Source organism: Oncorhynchus mykiss, chromosome 4 (genome assembly GCF_057628025.1).
Source record: "Oncorhynchus mykiss isolate SJ-2025 chromosome 4, ASM5762802v1, whole genome shotgun sequence".
Lineage (NCBI taxonomy): Eukaryota > Metazoa > Chordata > Actinopteri > Salmoniformes > Salmonidae > Oncorhynchus > Oncorhynchus mykiss.
This window is the reverse complement of record NC_143025.1, coordinates 81,552,501-81,558,922: the sequence shown is the minus strand read 5'-3', so window position 1 is coordinate 81,558,922 and position 6,422 is coordinate 81,552,501. Positions and strand designations below refer to the sequence as shown.

The 6,422-nt window shown below is 44.7% G+C and overlaps 1 protein-coding gene across 2 annotated transcripts in view; it reads left to right on the top strand.

Moving 5' to 3' along the window:
- The first annotated feature begins 3,532 nt into the window (after positions 1–3,532).
- Positions 3,533–6,422, top strand: part of LOC149984156 (uncharacterized) — a 66,732-nt gene continuing 63,842 nt past the window's right edge. Inside the window, exons 1-2 of one of the 2 annotated variants that reach the window (XM_090233132.1) lie at positions 3,533–3,887; positions 4,256–4,317. The gene's annotated coding sequence lies outside the window, so the exon portion shown is untranslated. The remainder of the gene's footprint in view (positions 3,888–4,255; positions 4,318–6,422) is intronic. The other variant, XM_090233133.1, reaches the window with a different exon arrangement.

The following is a 6,422-nucleotide window of genomic DNA, read 5'->3' as shown; positions in this document are numbered from 1 at the left end:
TGAAAACTGTATTGGCTGTTGTATCATGTTTCATACGGGTGACTTGTGGGGTGCTTCGTTGTTTCGCCGTCGGGGAAAAGCTGACGATTTTAATAGCAGTGAGAGTTCAATCTGTCTCCGCCTGAGGCGAGTTCACCTCTTGAACATGTTTCATGTCTGTCTGATTGTGTAAACTCCTGAGGCAGCTCTGTGAAGACATCACTACAGTGATTACCTCTGGATCTACTTTGACAGGCAGGCCGTTTTACATACCAAAGGTTGACGTATTACATGTGGATATCTGTGGAGGAAAATATTGTGCAAATTAACAATGTCAATGTATTCGGATTTACGACCTATAACAAGTCATTTGTGTTGACATGGGAAACAGCATGTTTTTAAGTTATATTGTACTTGGTCTGGATGTTGGCTTGGTATTTGTCCTCCCCTGCCTGCCACAGCCATAGCACAACGAGTCTATACCCCCTCTCCCCTGCCTGCCACAGTCATAGCACAACGAGTCTATACCCCCTCTCCCCTGCCTGCCACAGTCATAGCACAACGAGTCTATACCCCCTCTCCCCTGTCTGCCACAGTCATAGCACAACGAGTCTATACCCCCTCTCCCCTACCTGCCACAGTCATAGCACAACGAGTCTATACCCCCTCTCCCCTGCCTGCCACAGTCATAGCACAACGAGTCTATACCCCCTCTCCCCTGCCTGCCACAGTCATAGCACAACGAGTCTATACCCCCTCTCCCCTGCCTGCCACAGTCATAGTACAACGAGTCTATACCCCCTCTCCCCTGCCTGCCACAGTCATAGCACAACGAGTCTATACCCCCTCTCCCCTGCCTGCCACAGTCATAGCACAACGAGTCTATACCCCCTCTCCCCTGCCTGCCACAGTCATAGCACAACGAGTCTATACCCCCTCTCCCCTGCCTGCCACAGTCATAGCACAACGAGTCTATACCCCCTCTCCCCTGCCTGCCACAGTCATAGCACAACGAGTCTATACCCCCTCTCCCCTGCCTGCCACAGCCATAGCACAACGAGTCTATACCCCCTCTCCCCTGCCTGCCACAGTCATAGCACAACGAGTCTATACCCCCTCTCCCCTGCCTGCCACAGCCATAGCACAACGAGTCTATACCCCCTCTCCCCTGCCTGCCACAGTCATAGCACAACGAGTCTATACCCCCTCTCCCCTGCCTGCCACAGTCATAGCACAACAAGTCTATACCCCCTCTCCCCTGCCTGCCACAGTCATAGCACAACGAGTCTATACCCCCTCTCCCCTGCCTGCCACAGTCATAGCACAACGAGTCTATACCCCCTCTCCCCTGCCTGCCACAGTCATAGCACAACGAGTCTATACCCCCTCTCCCCTGCCTGCCACAGTCATAGCACAACGAGTCTATACCCCCTCTCCCCTGCCTGCCACAGTCATAGCACCAAATCTGGGGAGCATGAGACTTGCACTGCAGGTTTTTATGTCACTACAAATTCTACACACTCACCCACGCGCGCACACACACACACAGTGATTGACAGTCATTTAAACATAATATGTATGTTTACATTTATCACCAAGGACTACAGTAGTTGGATATTTTGTTCTATAACCATCTGATGAAATATAAATTGAAAACACTCCCCTTAACTATGTGCATCTTAACCATGAAGATAAACAGTAAATTAGTTTGGGGTTACAGTCATGTAAAATGTAAAGTTGTGTTTATCGAAGGGCTACATTAGGGTTCCCAAAGATGATTATGTTGGTTTTGTTAAGTTTGGATTTGCTTTCTCAAGGAATTTATCTTAATTTCTGCACACTGTAAAATGAGTCATGCTTCATTGGCTTATCATGTATCTGCTCAAATTACACTCCTTAAAACAATTTAAAAAGCTCTAATACACCACACTGAGAACAAATTGCATACAGAGAGAGAGAGAGAGAGAGAGAGAGAGAGAGAGAGAGAGAGAGAGAGAGAGAGAGAGAGAGAGAGAGAGAGAGAGAGAGAGAGAGAGAGAGAGAGAGAGAATGTGTGGGCGCCTTCTCAAATAGGTGCCATTACTAGGCTCACATACTAGGCTCACATTGCAGACTGGTTGTTGATGAGAAATACAACACAAGAAAAACAAGAGCGTTTGAAGATTTCTAAGGATGATCTTTGACTATTTCTTCCATGCCCCCATCTTCAAAATGCAGCATGCCATTTAATAATATATGCCATTTAATAATGTATGCCATTATGCAGAAACTTTTATGAAAGCGTGTTGATTTCAGCTCACATAAACCACAGATGAGATAATATTAATGAAAACGTAGCGAATGAATATCATGGAATGGACAGATGGTGTTTCTATATTCTTTATAAACACTACCCTCTCAGTCCTGCTAGTTTCTAAAATGTACTGAGACAAAGAAGCTGAGATGGAACATATATGCTGATATGAGCAAAGCCACAGTGAATACTCAAATACATCCATTTAATGCATGTTCAGATACAGTATATTCCAGGTGATATAACAAAATGAACAACAAATATTGTGAAATTATTATTGTCAAATTGAACACCCCTGCCGCCTAAAACATTCGGTATCAAATTGGTATTGGGAGACAATGATGAACAGGAAGAAGATGTTTTGATTGTGATTCCTGGATTTCTTTGTAAAGACTTTTATGTTAACATGATCATTAATTCAGTAAACTGCCACACACTTTTACATTTAATATGTTTCCAGATTGAACTATTTCACCAGCGAGGCCTGGCTTCACTCAAGTTTAAAGACAGAAGAAGAGCAGCTTCGTTTTGGATCCTCTCTCCTCTGCTCTCTTCTCTTCCCCTTACAAAAAAAATCTAAACAAATCACATGTGAAAAATGTCACATGGTTTTCGAGAACACGTGTGAAACCAATCAGACCTGTGGGTTTCTCAACATTTCACGTGTGATATTATAAGCTTCACATATGTGCTTTTGTAACTGGTGGAGTTAGAACCCAGGCCTCCCATCAGAGAAGCCAACATATTCACCATTCGAACCAAGAGGATCAACACTCATTTTGAAGTGGAAGGCGGGGCTACCTCATCACCTGACCATATGCAACCATGACCGACTCATGTTCTCTACACTTGCACATGTGGATTTTCTCACTTTAACCTCTTAGAGCTCTAGGGGCGCTATTTCATTTTTGGATAAAAAACGTTCCCGTTTTAAGCGCGATATTTTGTCACGAAAAGATGCTCGACTATGCATATTCTTGACAGTTTTGGAAAGAAAACACTCTGAAGTTTCAGAATCTGCAAAGATTTTGTCTGTAAGTGCCCCAGAACTCATTCTACAGGCGAAACCAAGATGATGCATCACCCAGGAATTAGCAGAATTTCTGAAGCTCTGTTTTCCATTCTCTCCTTATATGGCTGTGATTGCGCAACGAATGAGCCTACACTTTCTGTCGTTCGCCCAAGGTCTTAGCAGCATTGTGACGTATTTGTAGGCATATCATTGGAAGATTGGCCATAAGAGACTACATTTTCCAGAGGTCCGCCCGGTGTCCTTTGTCTAAATTTGTGCGTAATCTTCAGGTGCAGGCATTTTCTCCTGGGATTCAGGAGAGAAAGCATGTTTCCAAGAACGATGTATCAATGAAGAGATATGTGAAAAACACCTTGAGGATTGATTCTAAACAACGTCTGCCATGTTTTCAGTCGATATTATGGAGTTAATTTGGAAAAAAGTTTGCGTTTTGAGGACTGAATTTATGGATTTTTTTTGGTAGCCAAATGTGATGTATAAAACGGAGCTATTTCTAATACACAAGGAATCTTTTTGGAAAAACTGAGCATCTGCTATCTAACTGAGAGTATCCTCATTGAAAACATCAGAAGTTCTTCAAAGGTAAATGATTTTATTTGAAGGCTTTTATGTTTTTGTTAATGTTGCGTGCTGGATGCTAACGCTAATGCTAACGCTAAATGCTAACGCGAAATGCTAACTCTAGCTAGCTACTTTTACACAAATGATTGTTTTCCTATGGTTGAGAAGCATATTTTGAAAATCTGAGATGACAGTGTTGTTTACAAAAGGCTAAGCTTGAGAGATGGCATATTTATTTCATTTCATTTGCGATTTTCATAAATAGTTAACGTTGTGTTATGCTAATGAGCTTGCTGATAGATTTACACAATCCTGGATACAGGGGTTTTTTCATAGCTAAACGTGACGCAGAAAACGGAGCGATTTGTCCTAAACAAATAATCTTTCAGGAAAAACTGAACATTTGCTATCTGAGAGTCTCCTCAATGAAAACATCTGAAGTTCTTCAAAGGTAAATGATTTTTTTGAATGCTTTTCTGTTTTTTTGTGTAAATGTTGCCAGCTGAATGCTAATGCTAAATGCTACGTTAGCCATCAATACTGTTACACAAATGATTGTTTTGCAATGGTTGAGAAGCATATTTTGAAAATCTGAGATGACAGTGTTGTTAACAAAAGGCTAAGCTTGAGAGCTAGCATATTTATTTCATTTGATTTGCGATTTTCATGAATAGTTAACGTTGCGTTATGGTAATGAGCTTGAGTCTGTATTCACGAACCCGGATCCGGGATGGGGAGATCAGAAAGGTTAATATCAACTAGGGCTGTTAAAACGATTACTTACGAGCCCCTAACCAACAATGCAGTTAAAAAATAATATGAGTAAGAATAAGAAATGAAAGTAATAAGTAATTAAAGAGCAGCAGTAAAATAATAGCAAGACTATATACGGGGAGTACCGGTACAGAGTCAATGTGCCGGGGCACCGGCGGTTAGTTGAGGTAATATGTACATGTAGGTAGAGTTATTAAAGTGACTATGCATAGTTAATAACAGAGAGTAGCAGCAGTGTAAAAGAGGGGGGGGGGGGGGGGGGGCAATACAAATAGTCTGGGTAGCCATTTGATTAGATGTTCAGGAGTCTTATGGCTTGGGGGTAGAAGCTGTTTAGAAGCCTCTTGGACCTAGACTTGGCACCCCAGTACCACTTGCCGTGCGGTAGCAGAGAGAACAGTCTATGACTAGGGTGGCTGGAGTCTTTGACAATTTTTAGGGCCTTCCTCTGACACCGCCTGGTATAGAGGTCCTGGATGGCAGGAAGCATGGCCCCAGTGATGTACTGAGCCGTACGCACTACCCTCTGTAGTGCCTTGCGGTTGGAGGCCAAGCATTTGCCATACCAGGCAGTGATGCAACCGGTCAGGATGCTCTCGATGGTGCAGCCATAGAACCTTTTGAGGATCTGAGGACCCATGCCAAGTCTTTTCGGACTTCTGAGCGGGAAAAGGTTTTGTCATGCCCACTTTACGTGTGAACTTGCAATTTCACATGTGAACGTGAGATCTTCCTATGAGAAGGTTTTTCACTTGTGAAATTGCATATACGAATTCCACATGTAAAAGTTTTGTACATGTGAAACTGCAAATTTCACATGTCCAACTGCAATTAACATGTGAGGTGATAACAGGTTTTCTTCTCACGTGAAATGGTGGTGTTAAAATGTAAAAATGTGAAAATATGGTTTTATTTCATATGTGAAACTGCAAATTTGCTGTGTTTTTTGTAAGGGTCTCCTCTCCTATCCTCTCCCCTCTTCTCCTGATCCTCACAAAAAAAGTGAACGAAACATCAAACGTCAAATGATCTGTCCTGCACTACCCTGTCTGCCCTGCACTACACTGTCTGCCCTGCACTACCCTGTCTGCCCTGCACTACCCTGTCTGCCCTGCACTACCCTGTCTGTCCTGCACTACCCTGTCTGTCCTGCACTACCCTGTCTGTCCTGCACTACCCTGTCTGTCCTGCACTACCCTGTCTGTCCTGCACTACCCTGTCTGTCCTGCACTACCCTCTCTGCCCTGCACTACCCTGTCTGCCCTGCACTACCCTGTCTGTCCTGCACTACTCTCTCTGCCCTGCACTACCCTGTCTGTCCTGCACTACCCTCTCTGCCCTGAACTACCCTGTCTGCCCTGCACTGCCTTGTCTGCCCTGCACTGCCTTGTCTGCCCTGCACTGCCATGTCTGCCCTGCACTGCCTTGTCTGCCCTGCACTGCATTGTCTGCACTGCACTGCCTTGTCTGCCCTGCACTGCCATGTCTGCCCTGCACTGCCTTGTCTGCCCTGCACTGCCTTGTCTGCCCTGCACTGCCTTGTCTGCCCTGCACTGCCTTGTCTGCCCTGCACTGCCATGTCTGCCCTGCACTGCCATGTCTGCCCTGCACTGCCTTGTCTGCCCTGCACTGCCTTGTCTGCCCTGCACTGCCCTTGCACCTCAGGAGAGTCAAACATGAGAACAAGCACCTCTGGAGCATCGGGCTGGTAAACCTGCATACACTAACCTCCCTGCTTATCTTGCCTCCTGTGTGAAAGAGCACTGTCTGCCTGTCCTCCTC